Source organism: Bubalus kerabau, chromosome 22 (assembly GCF_029407905.1).
Source record: "Bubalus kerabau isolate K-KA32 ecotype Philippines breed swamp buffalo chromosome 22, PCC_UOA_SB_1v2, whole genome shotgun sequence".
Classification (NCBI taxonomy): Eukaryota; Metazoa; Chordata; class Mammalia; order Artiodactyla; family Bovidae; genus Bubalus; species Bubalus kerabau.
Window position 1 is genome coordinate 28,797,228 of NC_073645.1, and position 23,507 is coordinate 28,820,734.

A 23,507-nucleotide genomic window follows, 5' to 3' on the forward strand; every position below is an offset into this window, starting at 1 on the left:
ATTGTACAGCTGGCATCAGAAGGAATCTGATTTGCAAGAAGAAGGCTCTGGATCTTGTACCACATCCAGAAAGGGACCATTAGGAAGATGGGAAAGAGAAGGTGCTTGAAAATTCCAAAGACTTCCAATGAAACTGGAGGATGCATTCAGGTAGGATTGTAAATTCTCTGACCAGATTTCATTTTGTGATTACATAAGACAATGATGAGAAGTGAATACTTTACACTTGATAAACTGCAGTGCTGTGACTTGTAGTCATGTCATAGGCAATACTTTTTTATCCATTCTCATCTCTTAAGAATTAAAATACATGCTGTTTTTCATTTCCAAAATTTGGATACTTCTGGAAAAGAAAAACAAAAAAGGCCTCTTTCTTCCTCTTCATTGAGAATCTTTTCTTGCTAAGAGAGAAAAACAGGTAAGCAGTTTTTTTTCAAGTTAAAAAATTCAAAATAATTTTTAGACATTGAAAATGAAGCATTTTGGGAAACTGAAGTCTTTCATTCTAGATTAAAGCAAATACAGTTTAGAAGCAAGGATGGATATCAATTGATATTCATTACCTTAAAGATATCTGTCTTAAAGAGTAAACATCTGGAACAAAGTTTTTCCAGTTCATCAAAATCTTCAACATTGCCAACAAATTCTGATGCTTCACATGAGGTGTTTAGCAGATGAGTGTTTAGGGAGTAAAGGGGCAGGAGTATTCTTCTTCCAAGTGTCTCTGTGATGAGATATGAATAAGTCTCAGCTTGCAATTCTTTTTGGAGAGTCTTAGGGCTGAGTTCATAGCTTCATCATCCTGAAAGCATTTAAGAAAAAAATAAGTATGCTGGGATGGAAAGACCTAGGGAGATACTACTCAGGGGCCTGGTGATTTTCAAATTTCTTGCTGGTCCTGGGACTCTGTTAATTTACTGCCTTATCAGTTTGCTGTTATCAATATATATGAATTGTCAGATTCTGTGGTGGTGTATTCTAAGAATCAAACAAGAGAAAGGGAAAGGAAAATGGAAACAAATGTAACTTGTCTGCTGTGTTCTAGGAACCATGCTATTATATCTTGTTTTATTCTGTCCCAAACTGTAAGCGTCATCACTTAAACCATTTTTCATTGGTGTGGAATCTAAAGCTCTGAGAAGTTAAGTCACTAAGCTTGTCAGTGGTACAGGTGGTGTGTGTCAGCATTCTCTGCCTCACAACACAGCATAGTGGAGATGGAGGTTAGGAGGGCCAGAGGGATGCTCTCGAATTTAATAAAGGAAGTAGAACTTAAGTTAAAGAAAATGGCACAATGGCCATTGAAAATCCAGGGAAGGCAATTTAATAGGGGAAGGATATGTGCAAATACTTGTACAGGTAATGAACTGGAAAAGTAGGTAAACTAGTTTGGTTAGAATAGAAACTCTATAGGAAATATAAGAAAGACTACAGACCAGATGGTCCTTTTTTGATTCATCTACCTGGGACTCAGAAGTGCCCTTCAAAGTCACTCCTATCGTTTCTCAAGGTTGGTGTCATTGGAGGAAGTCAAATCAGTGCTCTGCTTGCTTGACCCACTTTGGAGAAGGTCAGCATGAAAGGTGTCTCTACAGAGGTCATATTTAGATAAAATCTAAAAGAAAACCAAGAGTAGCCATGAATGCAGATGCACCAACAAGGTAAGATCAGCATATTCAAGAACTCAAGTGAGCTGAGTGGAGAAGTAGTATGAGGGCAGAGGGGGGAAGTGTGCAGGTGCTGGATCACATTCAGCCTTGTGGGCCATAGTAAGGAGTCTGATTCTGTATGAAATTGAAGGGGATGTAACCAAGGGTTTATATGCAGGGAAATACAATGATTCACTCATAATGAGGAAAACATTGAAGAGGGTATGTGTCCATTCTAGTCAGTTGGATTAACCCAGGCCAGAAGTTAGGTGGTAGAGTGGTTAAGAATCCACCTGCCAGTGCAGCAGACACGCAAGATGTGGGTTTGATCCCCAGGTCAGGAAGATCCTCTGGAATAGGAAATGGCAACCCATTCTAGTATTGTCTGGAGAATTATTCCATGGTCAGAGGAGCCTGGGGGGGCTACAGACCATGGGGTTGCAAAGAGTTGGACATGACCGAGCATAGCACATGCAGACCAGAGATCTAGGTGTCCTGAAGAACAGTGGTAGAAGTGGGGATGGAGAGACATATAAGGAGCTTGAGACATATCTTGAAGAAATAGCTCTGTACCCACTTGCATGATCATGAACTAGATTTTGGCAGCAGGCAGAAGAACCCATCAGGGCAAGATTTTTTGCCTGGGTAACTCAGGAGTTCAGTTTTTGATTTATTAAGAAGAGCCTGTGGGTCATTTAAGAGATGTATAGTTGACAGCTGGATATTTTTCCATCTTTAACTAGAGCTCCAAGTTTTCATCACTTGTCTTGCTCATAGATCACTCTTAAGATCAGATCCAGTAGTCATGTATGGATGTGAGAGTTGGACTATAAAGAAAGCTGAGCACCAAAGAATTGATGCTTTTGAACTGTGGTGTTGGAAAAGATTCTTTAGAGTCCCTTGGACAGCAAGGAGATCCAACCAGTCCATCCTAAAGGAAATCAGTCCTGAATGTACATTGGAAGGACTGATGTCAAAGCTGAAACTCCCATACTTTGGCCACCTGATGGGAAGAACTGACTCACTGGAAAAGACCCTGATGGTGGGAAAGATTGAAGGCAGGAGGAGAAGGGGATGACAGAGGATGAGATGGTTGGGTGGCATCACCGACTCAATGGACATAAGTTTGAGTAAACTCTGGGAGTTGGTGATGGACAGGGAAGCCTAGCGTGCTGCAGGCTATGGTGTTGCAAAGAGTCGGACATGACTGAGTGACTGAACTGAATAGAATTGTCTAATAAAATACTGGATGTCCAGCTACATTTGAATTTCAGGTAAACAATAACTTGAGGGAGGGACTTTTTATTGTTCAGGACATACTTTCACTAAAAAATTATCTGTTGCTTATCTGAAATTCATGTATGACTGGGTATCCTATTTTGGTATGTGCTGAATCTGGGACCCTGTATGTGAGCCTCACCACTTATCACCCGCCTGTTGTCCTGTTCCCCTCCCTACCTCTGTTTCCACATCAGATCTCTTGTCCTTACTTCTTTTTAGAGAAAGAGGAGGCTTCCATTCTCCTTGGCAAGCCTGATTCTGTTATCTGTGCTACTTGCTCTTGGGCCCTCCTGTCACAATTATCTTTTTTCCCCCATTGAGATTATCTGGAGGCATTAAAAAGAGGTGTTGCATGTTCCCCTCTTTCATTGGTTGATCTGTAGTTTTAATCACTTCAGATTTTTTTCTCTTAATTTCGCTGCCGAAATGATTTTAAAATTATTTTCTTATTCTCTTTTATTTTCTCTTTTTTCCCTACAGAAATTTATTTTATTGAAGTGGAGTTGATTTACAATATTATATTAGTTTCAGGTATATAATACAGTGATAACAGATTTTACTCCATTTAATGTTATTATAAAATATTGGCTATGTTACCTGTGCTATACAATATACCCTAGGATATATGTATGTGTGTGTTAGTCGTTGAGTCATGTCCAACTCTTTATAACCCCATGGACTATAGCTCACCCAGCTCCTCTGTCTGTGGAATTCTCCAGGCAAGAATACTGATGTAGATTGCCATTCCCTTCTCCAGGGGATCTTCCCGACTCAGGGACCAAACCCAGGTCTCCTGCATTGCAGGCAGATTCTTTACTGTGTGAGCAGCCAGGGAAGCCTGTGGTGGAGTACAGTATATCCTGTGCTCAGTTGTCAGTCATGTCCGACTCTTTGGGACCCCATGGACTGTATCCCACCAGGCTCCTCTGTCCATGGAATTTTTGGGCAAGAGTCCTGGAGTGGGTTGCCATTTCCTACTCCAACAATATATCCTAGTAGCTTATTTATTTTGTACGTCTTAATCTCCTACTCCTATCTTGCCCCTCCACCCTTGTCTCTCCCCACTGGCAGCTGCTAGTTTGTTCTTTAAATCAATGTGTCTATTTTGTTATACTCATTCAATTGTTTTATTTTTTAGATTCCACAATTGATAACTTACAGTAATTGTTTTTCTGTCTGACTTGGGCTTCCCTGATGTCTCAGATCATAAAGAATCTGCCTGCAATGCAGGAAACCCATGTTCAATCCCTGGGTTGGGAAGATCTCCAGGAGAAAGGAATGACAAGCCACTCCAATATTCTTGCCACGGACAGAGGGGCCTGGTGGGCTACTGTTCTTGGGGTCGCAAAGACTTATTTCACTAAGGATAATACTCTGCTAGTCCATCCATGTTGTTGCAAATTGGTAATTTTATTCTTTATCTTGTGGCTGAGTAGTATTCTGGGTGTGTGTGTGTGTGTGAGTGTGTGTGTATCTTTATCCACTTGTCTGTTGACAGGCACTTCAGTTACTTCCATTCCCTGGCTATTGTAAAAAAAAAAAAATGCTGCTATGAACATTGGAGTTCATGTATCTTTTTATTAGTATTTTTGTTTTCTTCAGATATATACCCAGGAGTGGAACTGTTGGATCTTATGGTGGTTCTATTTTTAGTTTTTTGAGGCACCTCCATACTGTTTTCAATAGTGGCTGAATCAATTTACATTCCTACCAATAGTGTGCTGCTGCTGCTAAGTCACTTCAGTCGTGTCCGACTCTGTGTGACCCCATAGACGGCAGCTCACCAGGCTCCCCCGTCCCTGGGATTCTCCAGGCAAGAACAGTGGAGTGGGTTGCCATTTCCTTCTCCATTGCATGAAAGTGAACAGTGAAAGTGAAGTTGCTCAGTTGTGTCCGACCCTCAGCCACCCCATGGACTGCAGCCCACCAGGCGCCTCCATCCATGGGATTTTCCAGGCAAGAGCACTGGAGTGGACTAGTATTCCCTTTTCTTCACATCCCTGTCAACATTGGCTGTTTGTAGGTTTTTTGAGAGTAACCATTCAGATAGATATGAGGTGGTATCTCATTGCAATTTTGATTTGCATTTCTCTGATAATTAGTGATGTTAATCATCTTTTCATGTGCCTGCTGGTCATCTCTATGTTGTCTTTGAAAAACTGTCTATTCTGCCTGTCAGCTTTGATAGCAAATCAGACACATTAACAAACACTTCTTAACATTCTCTTCTTGTTCAGTAAGTATCAAGAAAGCTGGATGCTCAAAAACTAACAATGCCTTCAGTTTTTATATTGTTTATTAAATGCAAAGTGTTTTTTATGGCTTGTTGTATTCAACATTCAAAACGTTTGAAACATAAAATTACGGTATGAGGAAAATTTAGGACTAAGTCACTTCGGCATTCATCTCACAGATGAGGAAATTGATCTCAAGAGAGTAAGTAACTTGCCTGAAGTTTACAACTAATTAGTATCCAGATTGGAATTTGAATCTGAGGCTTCTCAATCAGGCAATCTAAACCCAGATAAGTATAAGGCTGGTGGTGGAAAAGGCCAAAGAGTCAAGTATAGTGAATACTTACAGTGGGCTTCTCAGATGTAACTTAGACCTAAACTGCCACAAGTTTGGGCTACACGGATGAGCATGAGTTCCCATTCCATTCATTCCACAAAACGTTTTGTTAATTGGTCTTCTTTCCTTGAAGAAGCAAATTTCTACTTGGAGGCCAATATTCACCTTGTAATTCCCAGGTAAGCTCTACTCCTGAAGTGACATTGTCAAGCATGGGTATGTGCTCCCTCAGTCGTGTCTGACTCTGAGACCCTGTGGACTATAGTCACCATCCATGGGATTTTCCAGGCAAGAATACAGAAGTGGGGTGCCATTTCCTCCTCTAGGGGATCTTAACCCAGGAATCAAACCCACATCTCCTGTATTGGCAGGCAGATTCTTCACTGCTGTGCTACCTGGGAAGCCCAATTGCTATTTCTGGATACTGAAAAGAGTCTAAATGCTGAACCAGGCATCCTCTTCAGATCCCTGCCCTCCCTCCAACACCATTTTTCTCCATACCCTTATATGTCCTGAGTAGTCAATCTACACGGTGACCTGAATAGAGATTTTGCTCTACCCCAACACTGCGCTTAGACTCTTGTCACCTGTCCATCCCATTTTTGAAACCTGGATAACTCCAGCATTATCTTCCTTGAAAGGTTTCTCTTCATCTCTTTAGAAGGAGTGAATAAATCCTCCTTCATCTCTATTTCTTTGTCATCAGGTTTGCAGTTTTTGCAATAACAATTTAAAAGCACTTTTAATACATGAATAAAAATGTGCAAAATACAAACTATATTTTGAAAGAGAGAACATCCATGTATCATTACAAAGTTAAAAACCAAGTGCCATATTTGAAAAAATATTTGCCATAAAAGTAATATACAATTGTACCAAATATATAAATAATCCTACAATTCAACAGGATAAAAATCAGTGAGACAGAATTTAAAAATAAAAAAATCCAATATGCAATAAGGCATTTCACAAAGGGGCAAATACAAAAGGACAATAAATGTGAAAGATGATTTATTTCCCAATAAGAGAAGTGCAAATAATACCAACAATAAAGTAAGATTTTACTCATTATTTGGCAAAACTTTATTTAATATGGAGTGTTAATAAAGCTCTGGGGAAATAGGAACTCTTGTGCTGTACTGGAGAGGAATTTTGGAGAGGAAAAATTGGAGAGGAATTTGTCATAATTCATTAATATTTTAAACGAATACTTTGGAAAGGAATGTGTCATAATTCATTAATATTTTAAATGAACATGCTCTTCACTCTAATAATCTTGCTTCCAGGTATCTGTGTATCCAACAGAAATAAATCATGTGTATGTGAGCATAAGGATACTCACAGTGGCCTAAAATTTAGAAACAGTGTAGGGTTTCCCTGGTGGCTCAGATGCTAAAGAATCTGCCTACCATGTGGGAGACCCAGGATTGATATTTGGGTCTGGAAGGTCCTCTGGAGAAGGGAATGGCTACCCATTCCAGTATTCTTGCCTGGAGAATTCCATGGACAGAGGAGCCTGGTGGGCTACGGTCCATGGGTTTCCAAAGAGTTGGACATGACTAAGCAACTAACACTTTCACTTTCATTTTAATTGTTCATCAACAGGGAAATAGTAAGATAAACAGTAGTATATTGGGTTATGTGTGTTCATGTGCTCAGTTGTGTCTGACTCTTTGCAGCCGCACAGACTGTAGCCCGCCAGGCTGCTATGTCCATGGGGTTTTCCAGGCAAGAATACCAGAGTAGGTTGCCACTTCCTATTCCAGGGACTGTGACTGTTGTGTCTCCTGCATTGGCAGACAGATTCTTTCCCACTAGTGCCACCTGGAAAGTGCCATACTGGGATAAGGAACAGTTAAATAAAATGAGGTAGGTTTATATCCTGACATGGAAAGATCTCCAAGTGAGACATCTTTCACTCCAAGAGTTCAACAACAACAACAACAACAAAAAGAAGTATGCATATTAATATGTAAACATTTCATTTACATAAATTTAGCCAAACTCAAATAAAGCAAATGATACAAAATTGTGTATTTTTATAGATCCATTTATTGGATGAATGTGATTAAAAAATATAACATTTAGAAGGATAATACTAAACTCACAGAGTAACTGAGAAAAGATTGGGATTGGGATAGGTGATCAAGGAGAAGCTTTATTTCTAATATTAGATTTTTGTATTTTTTAAAATGAGGATGGTTCATTTATAACCTGCAAATTCATTTGAAAGTAAAAGGTACTTTCTCCACCCTAGAATCCCATTTTTCCCTGAGAGATATTTTAAAACAAGTATAATTTTGGATTTATTTCTTCTTACATGTCTACCACTGTTTGCTTTATATATTTAAAATCCACACTGGTAGGTCCATTAAACACTCATTTTTGCATCATCATGACAAATTTAATTTTCATCAAATAGAATAATCTCTCTTTGTTCCATTTAACACATACACCTAAAATTTTGTTTGGTTGGATGTTGATGTTGCTATACCTCCTTTTTTTAAACGTATGAATTTGCCAGATTATTATCCACTCTCTGATTCTTAAACCATTTTTCTCTCACTTTTTTTGTGTCATTTGTTACCAGAATGCACCTGTTTTTAAAATTTACTCAATCTAAAAGTAAATCAATTTTACTTTGCCTTTTCATTGTGATCACTTTTCTGTGTTGAACTCTTTCAATAACATTTTTTGTCACTACATGTTATTATGGGCTTCCCCCTGGCCCCAGCCTAATCTGGTTTTTACTGGATTGATTGGTACTTTTTGTAGTTCATTTTTTCTTTACTGTTATTTTTCAAGTTGTAAATTCTCTTTCTATTACTTGAGTGTGGAGTGTCTCACATTTCAGAGTTCATCAGAATTATCTGGAGGGCTTGTTAAAACAGTGGCTGCTAGGCCTTGCTTTCAGAGTTTCTGATTCATTAGTTCTGGGGTAGGACCCAGGAATTTTCATTATTAAAAACTTTGCAGTGATAATGATGTTGCTGGTTAGGGCACATCATTTTAAGAACTACTGTTCTAGTGGTGACTCAATTTTTAAATCAATAATCACTTTATATTTTCTTTCAACAATTATGTGGAATCATTATTTTTACCTTACTTGCAAAAATGATAAGGTGAACCCCTTTAGGGGAGAGTCATCAGTTCAGTTCAGTTCAGTCGTTTAGTCACGTCCGACTCTTTGCAACGCCATGGACTGCAGCACACCAGGCCTCCCTGTCCATCACCAACTCCTGGAGCTTGCCCAAACTCACGTCCATTACGTCAGTGGTGCCATCCAACCATCTCATCCTCTGTGGTCCCCTTTTCCTCCTGCCTTCAATCTTTCTCAGCATCAGGATATTTTCTAATGAGCCTGTTCTTTACATTAGGTGGACAAAGTATTAGAGTTTCAGCTTCACCATCAGTCCTTCCAATGAATATTCAGGACTGATTTCCTTTAGGATGGACTGGTTGGATCTCCTTGCAGTCCAAGGGACTCTCAAGAGTCTTCTCCAACACCACAGTTCAAAAGCATCAATTCTTCAGTGCTCAGCTTTCTTTATAGTCCAACTCTCACATCCATACATGACTGCTGGAAAAACCATAGCTTTGACTAGACAGACCTTTGTTGGCAAAGTAATGTCTCTGTATTTTAATATGCTGTCTAGGTTGGTCATAGCTTTTCTTCCAAGGAGCGAGAGTCTTTTAATTGCATGGCTGCAATCACTGGCTGCAGTGATTTTGGAGCCCAAAAAAGTCAAGTCTCTCACTGTTTCCATTGTTTCCCCATCTAATTGCCATGAAGTGATGGGACCAGATGCCATGATGTTAGTTTTCTGAATGCTGAGCTTTAAGGCAACTTTTTCACTCTCCTCTTTCACTTTCATCAAGAGGCTCTTTAGTTCTTCTTCACTTTCTGCCATAAGGGTGGTGTCATCTGCATATCTGAGGTTATTGATATTTCTCCTGGCAATCTTGATTCCAGTTTGTGCTTCATAGAGCCCGGCTTTTCTCATGATGTACTCTGCCTATAAGTTAAAAAGCAGGGTGACAATGTACTCCTTTCCTGATTTGGAACAACCTGCTATTCCATGTCCAGTTCTACCTGCATACAGTTGCTTCTACCTGCATACAGATTTCTCAGGAGGTAGGTCAGGGGGTCTGGTATTCCCATCTCTTTCAGAATTTTCCATAGCTTTTTGTGATCCACACAGTCAAAGGCTTTGGCCTAGTCAATAAAGCAGAAATAGTTGTTTTTCTGGAACTCTCTTGCTTTTTGATGATCCAAAGGATGTTGGCAATTTAATCTCTGGTTCCTCTGCCTTTTCTAAATCTAGCTTGAACATCTGGAAGCTCACCATTCATGTATTGCTGAAGCCTGGCTTGGAGAATTTTGAGCATTACTTTACTAGTGTGTGAGATGAGTGCAATTGTGCGGTAGTTTGAACATTATTTGGCATTGCCTTTCTTTGAGATCGGGGATTCCCTGGTGGCTCAGACAGTAAAGCATCTGCCTGCAATGCAGGAGACCGAGGTTTGATCCCTGGGTCAGGGAGATCCCCTGGAGAAGGAAATGGCAACCCACTCCAGTACTCTTGCCTGGAAAATTCCATGGATGGAGGAGCCTGCTGGGCTACAGCCCATGGGGTCCCAAAGAGTCAGACATGATTGAGTGACTTCACTTCACTTTCTTTGAGACTGGAACAAAAACTGACCTTTTACAGTCCTGTGGCCACTGCTGAGTTTTCCAAATTTGCTGGCATATTGAGTGTACCACTTTCTCAGCATCATCTTTTAGGATTTGAAATAGCTCAACTGGAATTCCATCACCTCTGCTAACTTTGTTTGTAGTGAGGCTTCCTAAGACCCACTTGATTTTGCTTTCCAGAATGTCTGGCTCTAGGTGAGTGATCACACCATCATGGTCATCTGGGTCATGATGATCTTTTTTGTACAGTTTTTTTGTGTATTCTTGCCACCTCTTCTTAATATCTTCTGCTTCTGTTAGGTCCATACCATTTCTGTCCTTTATTGTGCCCATCTTTGCATGAAATATTCCCTTGGTATCTCTAATAATTCTTGAAGAGATCTATAGTCTTTCCTATTCTGTTGTTTTCCTCTCTCTCTTTGCATTGATCACTGAGGAAGGTTTTCTTTTTCTCTGTGCTATTCTTTGGAACTGTGCATTCAAATGGGTATATCTTTCCTTTTCTCCTTTAACTTTGGCTTCTCTTCTTTTCATGCTATTTGTAAGGCCTCCTTAGAAAACCATTTTGCCTTTTTGCATGTCTTTTTCTTGGGGATGATGTTGATCACTGCCTCCTGTACAATGTCAAGAACCTCTGTCCATAATTCTTCAGGTATTCTGTCTATTAGATCTAATCCCTTGAATCTATTTGTCACTTCCACTGCAGAGCAATTATACCAAATAAATGGTCAAACTGTTAAGATAGTTCTAGGATCTGCAACATATTTCCCAACCTGGGGATCTGGTGAAGGGACTGAGAACCCCCAGGGTATTTGACTTTGGAGGACAGTGTGATTAGATTACAGGTCTTAACACAGGACTGGGGAAACAAACTCTTGGAGGGCACAAACAAAACCTTGTGCACACCAGATCCCAGGAGAAAGGAACAGTGACCCCAAAAGAGACTGACCCAGACTTGCCTGTGAGTGTCCAGCAGTCTCTAGTGGAGGTGTGGGTTGGTGCTGGCCTGCTACACAGTTGAGGGTGCTGACTGCAGCAGTGTGCCTGGGACCTTTTGAAGGAGGTCATTATCTTCATTACCTGCACCATGGTTTGGTGTCAGGTCAAATAACAGGGAGGGAACACAGCCCCACCTATCAACAGATAATTGGATTTAAAGATTTACTGAGCATGGCCCCGCCCATCAGAACAAGATCCAGTTTCCCCCCCAGTCAGTCTCTGGAACTAGGATGCTTCCATAAGCCTCTTATCCTCATCCCTCAGAGGGCAGACAGAATGAAAACTGCAATCACAGAAAACTAATCAAACTGATCACATGGACCACAGCCTTGTCTAACTCAGTGAAACTATGAGCCATGCTGTGTAGGGCCACCCAAGACAGATGGATCATGGTAGAGTCCCCCAATGCCTTTTCCAATACATTGATTACATATAAGATTTTATTGATAGATGTTATAATATCTTTATATTATTCAGTACAACTAAATCTTTCTTGAATTAATTAGAAGTCTTACTGGCTCACCACTGTTTTGAGTATCGTAAGATCCAATAATACTGAAATACTAATGATTACAATAGTACCTGAGTCTTTTTCATTTTTAAATTCATGTTTTAAATCTTGTTACAGTATCTCCTGGAATATATGTATTTCCCAAATGGACTGATAGGTACTACCTGGACTGATAGGTGTATTCCTTCTGAGGCTTTTGATGCCCCCAATTACCTTATTATTCTCTCCCATACTAAAACTAATGGTTAGAATTTAGAGTGGTACAGATTTTATCTTGTATTGCATATTAATGATGTTGCTACTTTGATGTGTATTGTGTTTATAAGTAAATGTTCTTTTTTGTTTGATTATTAATTTTTCTTCTTTGAAAACATTCAGCATGCTTTTGGTCTTTTGGAATATCATTATTATGTTTCTGTGAATTAGTGTTTCGTACCAATCTGTGGGTGTTAGTTCTTCCTCTTGTTGAATGAATTGCCATTCCTTTGAGTTACTGGTTCTTTTCATATGTGTGGTTATAATTTCCATTTGTAATCCCAGCTCTCCTTTATGTGAATGCCAGTTCTGACTGCAGAAGCCTATTTCTGGAATCTTGGGTAGGATATACTCCTAAAGAAGTTGTGCCTAATGCTTTGTATTTGTGGCAAAGAACCTCTCTGTTCCTTCTGGGGTAGTCGTCTGAAACACTGCCCTACTTTCCACTCCCAATGGTATAGTTTCTGTTTAGAAAAGCATAAAACAGAGAAGATTCTAACCAGCCTGCTGCTCTAAGAAGAGTTTCTCAGTTTAAGCACCTTGGTGAAGTCCCCAGAGCCCTCTTATTTTCTCTAATCAAATCTGAACAACCTCTGAAATTATGTCTTCCTTTTGTAACCATCTTTTCCCATCTATTTTGGTCTGTTCTGTGGTCTCCTTTCTTTGTTCAGTTTATACCTGTCCACCTTTTAGAAAGTCTTCAATATTTTTAGTTTGTTGATTACTCTGTCTTATTTTTCAGTGTTTATAAGTTCCAAAATGACAATGATTACAATTTGAAACTCACCCAGGTAATCTTTCTTAAATTAGGCTCTTGCACCACAAACATACATTTATTAGGATTATTTTCTAATTGGACTTTCAACTTCAAGAGAACAGAAATAGTCATCATACCCTATAGCCCCATCAAGGAGAATAGCCTTATACTTAGTGGATCTTCATTACATTGCACACCAATTAAGAAATAAATAAATGAGATGTATTATAACACTTATGCTATACCCTGTTTGGGGTTATAATTATTCGGGGATTATATTAATTGGTCTGTACATTTTTATTTGGATTAAATAAATTGGGGGTAGAAAGGAAAGAAAAAGTTTAAAGAAGCAAAGAGGTTTCTATTCCCTGACCACAACTGTACAGAAGGGAATCTTCCTGTAATATACCCTCTCCCCCATCACACTGTTCATATGACTCTGAACTCATTGGCTGTGCACTGTGGAGATATGGCCTAACATTTCTTCTTGCTTTTTTTTTGCTGCCTTACCTTAAAAAGGACTTCATTTTTCTTCCTCTGGGTCAAAGGCAGCTATTTTCAATCTGAATAGGCTGACTGCTCATCTAGCCCCACTCAATCATGGGGCTGGTGCAGAGAAAGAGTGTGTGTACTGCGTTGTGTACTGTTTGTCTAATTTATTTCCATACTGGGTTTCTAGTCAATGATCTGCTGAAGTGACCCTCAGTATCATACTCTTTGGTCTGTGGAAAAATAATGGTAAATCTTGTAAGAGCCCAAAGGCTTGTTTTTCTTTGCCTCTCTCTTTTCCTTCTCCTCCCTCCCTTTCTTCTTTCTTTTCTGCTCTATATTTCTATTAATTTAAGAAAGTATACAGCTATTCTACCTTTCAAAGCCTTCTGAAGTGAACCATGAACTTTTATTTGAATGGTCCAAATTATTGAGTTACGTTAATTCATTTTGCTGATCTTCATAAATTTAAGCCATCTTCACCCAATCCTTAAAGGCCTTCTCAGAGGCCGTGATATTGTGAGTATGTTTTAACCTAAGACCTGAAGCTTAGGCAATTTTCTTTAAAGACTTTAATATTGGAAAGCATTTGAAAATATAGTAACCAAAATTTCACAAAAATTACCAATAGTACTATTCTTATTATATTTTTAATTAAGATAAAACTTACATTAACCTTAAAAAATAGAGCACTGAAGTTCAGAAATTAAAATGTGCTTCTGGCTCTGCTGAATCTCGTTAGAAAAGTTAAGTAATATCTGTAACCCTGTTTTCAACCTATGAAATGGTTGTATTAACTGCATATTTTCTAAAGTCTGTATTAGCTCTAAAATGATTTCATCCGTTGCATGAACCTATTATGCTCCACATATTTAAGGGATCGAAGGTTTAAGTTAAAATAGATTTATATTGCCAAATGTTGGCCATTTAAGAGTGTAATGAAATGTTGTTACAGTGGGGGCAGGGAGCAAGAAGGTGGATATCCTACTCAGTGAAAGCAGTCATACTGAATAATACAGCAAGTTTCGGCTATTTCGTTAGCTGGTCAATTCAAGAAAATGCTTAAAGGCAAATGAGAAGGTTATTGCAAATCTCATGTATTTTGCTCTTCTATTAAGACCAACCCATTGAACATATTTTGAAATGGCCACTTCCCCTGTGGCAGGTTTACAAAGTAAACAAGTAATATGTCTTCACTGGCAAAGGTAACCCAGGAACCTGCAGCAAATCAATTTATCATGTTGGGATGTTTTATTTTAGCTAGATGTAACTTGGGGAGAATTTTTATAAAAAAAAAAGCAAGAATAATATTATTGAGTGTGTTTGGAATCTGTTTGGCTCTGAGCTGCCACCACTGGAATTCCCAGGTCTTAAAATTCTCTCCTGCAGTACAAGACTGCAGGGCCCTTATTCAGTCTCTCTGGGGGCCATCCAAGTGGCCCGGTTAGAGCTGGCAGATTGGCCTCCATTGGGACACTCCTGGCCTTACCCATTAATGCAGCTCAAGAGCCTCTCCCATTAGCTGTGTCGTATCTCCAGCCTCCAAATGCTAGTCATGATGGATTTGGGGTTTCAGTGCCTGCAGCTAGGAGAAAAAGGGACATCTCCCCATCATTGCTATAACTATTAGTGACTTTCCTATGACTTAGTCTTAGTGTTGCCTTTTTCCATATCCTTAGTGAACTGAGATTAATCAATACATTATGTGGGGGTCAGAAGACAGATAACTGTTATAGCCAAAATAATGTGTCCTACTAAAAATCAGCCTTCAGAACTAACTTCAAGCATCTTGCCAATCATTTTTCTGAATAAGTTTCTTTTGTCCCCTTATTTCTGTGGAGTCTTTGTCCTTGTGTCCTGGGTACTTCGTATGAACTCTGCTGTTTTCCCAGAGGCTCTCTGGGTCATGTGCAAAACAACCTGAGCAGCACTTAGCCGTGCGAAGTTTCTGAAAATAGTTATGCAGATCAAGCCCCCTTCCCCCCATCAAGTCCCATGCAACTCCACCCCCACTCTGGAGACCACACTGCACAAAAAGGCAACACTTTCTAAGCACAGTATGAGCTTGCTAACAACCTCACACCGAACAAGAAAATTGACTCACTGTAATGATTTATGAGCTTGCTGTAAAACTTCAAACTTTTCCAAGCTTCTTGGAAAAGTACTTCAAATAGTTCTTTCTAATCCCTTCACTTCTCCCCCATATCAATTCGTAGAATTAAATGCAATCTTACCTTTGCTTAGTCTCCATACCCATGTCCTGACTCAGAAACCAATTTCTATATTATGATGATTATTATAAAAGTATGGAGTAGAAGAGTAGATAAAAAGATACATTGGATATATAGATATATTTGATAACATCTCTTGCCATAGCAAATATCTCGAAGGATATAAAGATTAGTGGAACTTTAAAATCTGCTTCATTTGCATATCATGGCAGGTAGAACTCTTAGGCCTACAGCCCCCTCTACTGGGTGGATTTTCCATGTTTATTATGCATAGACAGCAGTGGAAGTGACAAGTAAATTCAAGGAATTAGATCTCATGAACAGAGTGCCTGAAGAACTATGGACGGAGGTTGTGACATTGTACAAGAGGCAGGGATCAAAACCATCCCTAAGAAAAAGAAGTGCAAAAAGGCAAAATGGTTGTCTGAGGAGGCCTTACAAATAGCTGAGAAAAGAAGAAAAGCTAAAGGTAAAGGAGAAAAGGAAAGATATACCTATCTGAATACGGAGTTCCAAAGAATAGCACAGAGAGATAAGAAAGACTTCCTCAGTGATCAAGGCAAAGAAATAGAGGAAAACAACAGAATGGGAAAGACTAGAGATCTCTTCAAGAAAATTAGAGATACCAAGGGAACATTTCATGCAAAAATGGGCACAATAAAGGACAGAAATGGTATGGACCTAACAGAAGCAGAAGATACTAAGAGCAGATGGCAAGAATACACAGAACTGTACAAAAAAGGTCTTCATGACGCAGATAATCAGGATGGTGTGATCATTCACCTAGAGCCAGATATCCTGGAATGCAAAGTCAAGTGGGTCTTAGGAAGCATCACTATGAAAAAGCTAGCGGAGGTGATGGAATTCCAGTTGAGTTCTTTGAAATCCTAAAAGATGATGCTGTGAAAGTACTGCACTCAATATGCCAGCAAATTGGGAAAGCTCAGCAGTGGCCACAGGCCTGGAAAAGGTCAGTTTTCATTTCAATCCCAAAGAAAGGCAATGCCAAAGAATGTTCAAACTACTATACCTTTGAATTCATCTCACACACACTTGCAAAGTAATGCTCAAAATTCTCCAAGCCAGACTTCAACAGTACATGAACTTCCAGATGTCCAAGCTGGATTTAGAAAAGGAAGAGGAATAAGAGATCAAATTGCCAACATCCATTGGATCACTGAAAAAGCAAGAGCATTACAGAAAAACAGCTACTTCTGCTTTATTGACTATGCCAAAGCCTTTGACTGTGTGGATCACAGCAAACTGTGGAAAATTCTGAAAGAGATAGGAATACCAGACCACCTTACCTGCTTCCTGAGAAATCTGTATGCAGGTAGAAGCAATAGTTAGAACCAGACATGGAACAACAGACTGGTTCCAAATCAGGAAAGGAGTACATCAAGGCTGTCTCTTGTCACCCTGCTTATTTAACTTATATGCAGAGTACAATATGAGAAACACTGGGCTGGATGAAACACAAGCTAGAATCAAGATTGCCGGGATAAATATCATTAACCTCAGATCCGCAGATGACTCCACCCTTATGGCAGAAAGCTAAGTAGAACTAAAGAGTCTCTTGATGAAAGGGAAAGAGGAGAGTGAAAAAGTTGACTTAAAACTCAACATTCAGAAAACTAAGATCATGGCATCTGGTCCCTTCATGGCAAATAGATGGGGAAACACTGGAAACAGTGAGAGACTTCATTTTGGGGGCTCTAAAATCACTGCAGATTGTGACTGCAGCCATGCAATTAAAAGACTCTTGATTCTTGGAAGAAAAGCTATGACCAACCTAGACAGCATATTAAAATACAGAGACATTACTTTGCCAACAAAGGTCTGTCTAGTCAAAGCTGTGGTTTTTCCAGCAGTCATGTATGGATGTGAGAGTTGGACTATAAAGAAAGCTAGCACCGAAGAATTGATGTTTTTGAACTATGGTTTGGAGAAGACTCTTGAGAGTCCCTTGGACTGCAAGGTGATCCAACCAGTCAATCCTAAAGGAAATCAGTCCTCAACGTTGATTGAAAGGACTGATGCTGAAGGTGCAACTCCAATACTTTGGCCACCTGATGGGCTCATTGGAAAATACCCTGATGCTGGGAAAGATTGAAGGCAGCAATAGAAGGGAACAACAGAGGATGAGATGGTTGGATGGCATCACTGGCTCGATGGACATGAGTCTGAGCAAGCTCCAGGAGTTGGTGATGGACAGGGATGCTGCAGTCCATGGGGTTGCAAAGAGTTGGACTGAGCGACTGAACTAACTAATCAGAAGGTATTTGTCATCCTTTTAGGATTCTGTTGCTCATATCTAATTAATTCAACAATGTCTCTGTTCTGACTTATAGGAGCCATATAGGAACATGAACATGGATTCTGTTTTAAACAAACTCCCCCTTTATTTTATTTGCTCATAAATCCAAAGTGCATACTATTAAGTTAATTAAAGAGGCCAACAGACTGAAGTGGTGCCTATGTAAGCAAACCAACTTCTAACCATGAAGATGCCTCAAGGTTACAAAATTGAAACCTCAGAGCAACTGATCACAAACAACTGAACTGACTGAGTGAATAATTTCCTTATTTTGTCCTGTCTCTTCTCTATAAAAAATCTCTCCTGGAGCTTCCCTGGGTGGGGTTCTCCTAACCACTTCCAGTTTGGCACTGCTCAGCTCCCATTAATTTTTGCTGAAATAAACTTAAAATTTTAACACGCCTCAGTTCATCTTTTAACAGTGCTTGCCATAAAGATACTATTTCCTTTTTTTCCTCCTAAACACCTGATATCATTAGCAAATGAGATTCTTTAGGGCCACAAGCTCGTTAATTGATGGTTAAACATCAGGTATTGGATGTCTATCATGTATGCTATACTAGGATCTGCAGATACAGAGAAAACTGAGAGTTGTTTTGTTTGATGTATTTGTCTAATTGATTTTGCATATGCTTTTTAAAAAAAAAAAGGAATGAAGAACAACACAGTGAAATACATTAGATTGCTTTTTTAAAAAAGCAATAAACAAACAACACAATGAAACACATAAGCAATAAACAAACAGCAAACACAGTGGAACAACGACATAGTGGAACTCATAAAATAGCCCGCTTTTCTTAAAAAAAGAGTACAGCTAGTTCCCCACAACCACGCCCAGGTACTTAAGCGAACACAGTCTGACTTAAGCCAAGTCTTGGTAGTGATGGAGTTTTCTGAGTCTTTGACACGACTGAGTGACTGTACTGAACTGAACTGAACAATGTGGTTTCTGCTAACTCTCCTAGGAAGGAGAAAAACATTCTGATCAAGATCCTCATAGGTAAACGTGAGCTTCCTCAGCATGAGAGCACTGTCATATTGGGAGGCCTCAGGTTTGCAGTGGAAAGAGTCTTGGCTGAGTTATGAGATTTGGGGAATGCTGATTCTTTAGAGTCAATGTTTTTTCTGTTGGCGGTAGAAGGATAGAAAGGACAAAAAGAAAGTTAAAAGAAATGATCAACTTTAAGTCTCTTGTGTAATATTTAATTGGAAGTATCAAAGCCATAGACTGTGTGTGTGATACACAAACAAAATTGTGCACTGACTTTAAAATTAATTAGGCAAAGAGATACACACGTATATGGAAATTATGTCACATAATATCAATTATGTCTTTCAGATACTTGTTAGCAAAAATGGTTCTGATCATCAGTATCAATCATTGCTATCATCATAGTTGACATTTATTGGTCATTTGCTATGTTTACCTTTTCTCTAATTTCTGTTCTTTTACAGTCAATAGTCATGTTGAAAAATAGTTTCGAATGATGGAGTTTTTCAAGAGAGAGAACCCTATTGCTTGAGGAAGTAAATGTCTGTTATATCATTAAGTTGGTGATCATACACAGAAATAGAGAAGTTTCCAATAGGAATATGGAGCTTGACGTAGGTTTCATCCCAGATCCATGGGTTATATAGGTAGAATAGTTAGAAGTCTCTGGATAGGAAAAAGCCAATCTGCACAATGAAGGAGTTCTAGAGATAAGCTTTTTATTTCTCTCCCTCCTTGCCTCCCTCTATCACCCCCACTCCCACTTCCCTGCCTCTTTCTCTTCTTTCACTTTGTTCCCATGAAATAACTGTTAAAAGCCACTGGACCTGCTCTATAATTTTTGACTGATACCTTGTTCGCTTCTAGGATGAGTATTTCTTTAGATGGCATAACATAGATCTGTTTGCTCTTGAATTGTTTTTCTATAAACCAGGAGCCACATCTGAAGACAAAGATCACACCCCTTGTTAATAATTCTTAGGAAATATATTATATACAAAGGGACCAAGAATAGGCCATTGTGAAGAAGGCCATGTAAGCAGCATTAAACAGATGTCATAAACATCTCTTTAGCGGTCAGGGATTATTGTTGAAATACACATGGAGGCAGGGCAGAGATGTTTCAGTCTTTATTCTTTTCTAATTCTTTTTAGGATTAGATTTTCTTAAATTAGTCACACTTCCCTGAAGGCCAGTATGAAAGCATACATCACACAATGCCAGGACCAAAACACCAAAATAGCTTCCCACCTCCCCTAAGCCGGAGGCTGTTTATGTTGGGTACTAGCTCCCTCTGGTTCTTACCAAAGTCAACCTTAGGAGGAGAGCCAGATGTAATTGTCCTGAATGTGATGATGACTGAGAGCTGACAATTAATCTTTCTCTTGTTACTGATATTTGTATTTTGGTGGAAAAATCTTTTATAGAAAAAATCTTTTATAGAAAGGGATCAAAACTTTCATCCTGGAATTTCAAGTCATCTTGGAGAGTTTGTGGGGAGTGTATAGTAGTAGATATAGATGGGACATTGTTTCTGCCCCCCCCCTTCCCTATGGCAAGCATTTGTTTTCCAGAAATCAATTGAGTGACTGTAAACTCTATTCCACAGCCTAAATAAAACCACACATACAACCATTAATTCATTCTCTTACCTGCATGTTCCATCCACTTTCAACATGTCTTGTGTTAACTATTGCATAGAAATCAAAGTGATGAACATTTGGGATGTTAGTCATGACTTTAATACTAATACCAGAAAGAGAAGGACCTTGTAATTAGAAGATTATTATTATACCAAATCATAAAATGTCACCTAGAAGGTTATTAATAAGATGTGATCGAAACAAAAAAATATTTTGAATAGTCAATGACACATGGAAATAGGGATAAAATAAGAAAAGTACAAAGATAACAAAGGAAAGCTGAGGATGCTTAAAGATGCCAAGTGATGAGGACAGAAGCAGATCCATGAATAACATCATCGATCACGTTTCAGCCTCCAGGTGATAGGCAGCAAGGCCTGGGAAGCTACGCTTGGTATAAAGATAAGGACTTCCACAACTGAGGAATTGTGACTATGAGGAGAGTGAAACAACAGACATTGCTCTTCTACTTGCTCAGACTGTTTCAAAGAATGGTCTTCTGAGCACTTCTGACCTAGTTGGTACAAAAGCAAAGCAAAGCAAAGCTAAATAGCAGCAATGGTTGCACATTTTGATCTGGGAGTATATTTCTGGCATGGAGCACCAGATCATTTTTTGATTTAGTATTGCTTTGATCCAGTATGATTCTTCTTTTCCTTCCCCCTTCATTTTCTTCTTCTTTCTCCTTCCTCTTACTCTCCCCTTCTCCTTCCACTCCTCTTTCTTCTCCTCCTCCTCCTTCAAAAATCCTAGCTTAGTCATCCCATTCTCAGATCTCATCAATCACTTTTCAGAATCATGTTATCTTATTTTTCTTACAGGAAACATGTAGGTGGTGGGTCTTTGTGGGAAGGCACCATCTCTAGCTTCCTTCAGTTCAGTTCAGTCACTCAGTCATGTCTGACTCTTTGTGACCCCATGGTCTGTGGCATGCCAGGCCTCCCTGTCCATCACCAACTCCTGGAGTTTACTCAAACTCATGCCCATTGAGTTGGTGATGCCAGCAAACCATCTCATCCTCTGTCATCCCCTTATCCTTTCACTTTCAATCTTTTCCAGCATCAGGGGCTTTTCAAATGAGTCAGCTCTTCGCATCAAGTGGCCACAGTATTGGAGTTTCATCTTCAACATTAGTCCTTCCAAAGAATATTCAGGACTGATCTCCTTTAGGAGGGACTGGTTGGATCTCCTTGCAGTCCAAGGGACTCTCAAGAGTCTTCTCCAACACCACAGTTCAAAAGCATCAATTCTTCAGTGATCAGCTTTCTTTATAGTCCAACTCTCACACACATACATGACTACTGGAAAAACCATAGCCTTGACTAGACGGACCTTTGTTGGCAAAGTAATGTCTCTGCTTTGGAATATGCTATCTAGGTTGGTCATAATGTTTCTTCCAAGAAGTAAATGTCTTTCAATTTCATGGTGGCAGTCACCATCTGCAGTGATTTTGGAGCCCAAAAAATAAAGTCTGTCACTGTTTCCACTGTTTCCCCATCAATTTCCCATGAAGTGATGGGACCAGATGCCATGATCTTAGTTTTCTGAATGTTGAACTTTAAGCCAACTTTTTACTCTCCTCTTTCACTTTCATCAAGAGGCTCTTTAATTCTTTTTCACTTTCTGCCATAAGGGTGGTGTCATCTGCATATCTGAGGTTATTGATATTTCTCCCGGCAATTTTGATTCCACCTTGTGCTTCATCCAGATCAGGGTTTCTCATGATGTACTCTGCATATAAGTTAAATAAGTAGGGTGACAGTATACAGCCTTCATGTACTTCTTTTCCTATTTGGAACCAGTCTGTTGTTCCATGTCCAGTTCTAACTGTTGCTTCCTGACCTGCATACAGATTTCTCAAGAGGCAGATCAGGTGTTCTGGTATTCCGATCTCTTTCAGAATTTTCCACAGTTTATTGTGATCCACACAGTCAAAGGCTTTGACCTAGTTAATAAAGCAAAAATAGATGTTTTTCTGGAATGCTCTTGCTTTTTCGATGATCCAGCAGATGTTGGGAATTTGATCCCTGGTTCCTCTACCTTTTCTAAAACCAGCTTGAACATCTGGAAGTTCACGGTTCATGAATAGTTGAAGCCTGGCTTGGAGATTTTGAGCATTACTTTACTAGCGTGCGCTGCTGCTGCTGCTGCTGCTAAGTTCCTTCAGTCATGTCCAACTCTGTGCGACCCCACAGATGGCAGCCCAGCAGGCTCCTCCATCCCTGGGATTCTCCAGGCAAGAATACTGGTGTGGGTTGCCATTTCCTTCTCCATACTAGCATGTGAGATGAGTGCAATTGTGTGGTAGTTTGAGCATTCTTTGGCTTTGCCTTTCTTGGGGATTGGAATAAAAACTGACCTTTTCCAGTCCTGTGGCCATGGCTGAATTTTCCAAATTTGCTGGCATATTGAGTGAAGCACTTTCATAGCATCATCTTTTAGGATTTGAAATAGCTCAACTGAAATTCCATCACCTCCACTAGCTTTGTTTGTAGTGATGCTTCCTAAGGCCCACTGGACTTCACATTCCAGGATGTCTGGCTCTAGGTGAGTGATCACACCATCGTGATCATCTGGGTCATGAAGATCTTTTTGGTACAGTTCTTCTGTGTATTCTTGCGACTTGTTCTTAATATCTTCTGCTTCTGTTCGGTCCATACCATTTCTGTCCTTTATTGAGCCCATCTTTGCATGAAATGTTTCCCTGGTATCTCTAATTTTCTTGAAGAGATCTCTAGTCTTTCCCATTCTATTGTTTTCCTCTGTTTCTTTGCACTGAACACTGAGGAAGACTTTCTTATCTTTCCTTGCTATTTTTTGGAATTCTGCATTCAAATGGGTATATCTTTCCTTTCCTCCTTTGCTTTTTTTCTTTTCACAGCTATTTGTAAGGCCTCCTCAGACAGCCATTTTGCTTTTTTGCATTTCTTCTTCTTGGGGATGGACTTGATCCCTGTCTCTGTGCAGTGTCATGAACCTCCGTCCATAGTTCAACAGGCACTCTGTCTATCAGATCTAGTCCCTTAAATATATTTCTCACTTCCACTGTATAATCATTAGGGATTTGATTTAGGTCATACCTGAATGGTCTAGTGTTTTTCCCTACTTTCTTTAAGT

General features: G+C 39.4%; 1 long non-coding RNA gene across 1 annotated transcript in view; it reads left to right on the plus strand.

Annotated features, from left to right (window-relative positions):
* The window catches only part of LOC129636942 (uncharacterized), a 53,809-nt gene that overhangs the window by 21,002 nt on the left and 9,300 nt on the right, over positions 1-23,507 (plus strand). Inside the window, exon 3 of the long non-coding RNA XR_008707224.1 lies at positions 10-150. This is a non-coding gene — a long non-coding RNA (uncharacterized LOC129636942). The remainder of the gene's footprint in view (positions 1-9; positions 151-23,507) is intronic.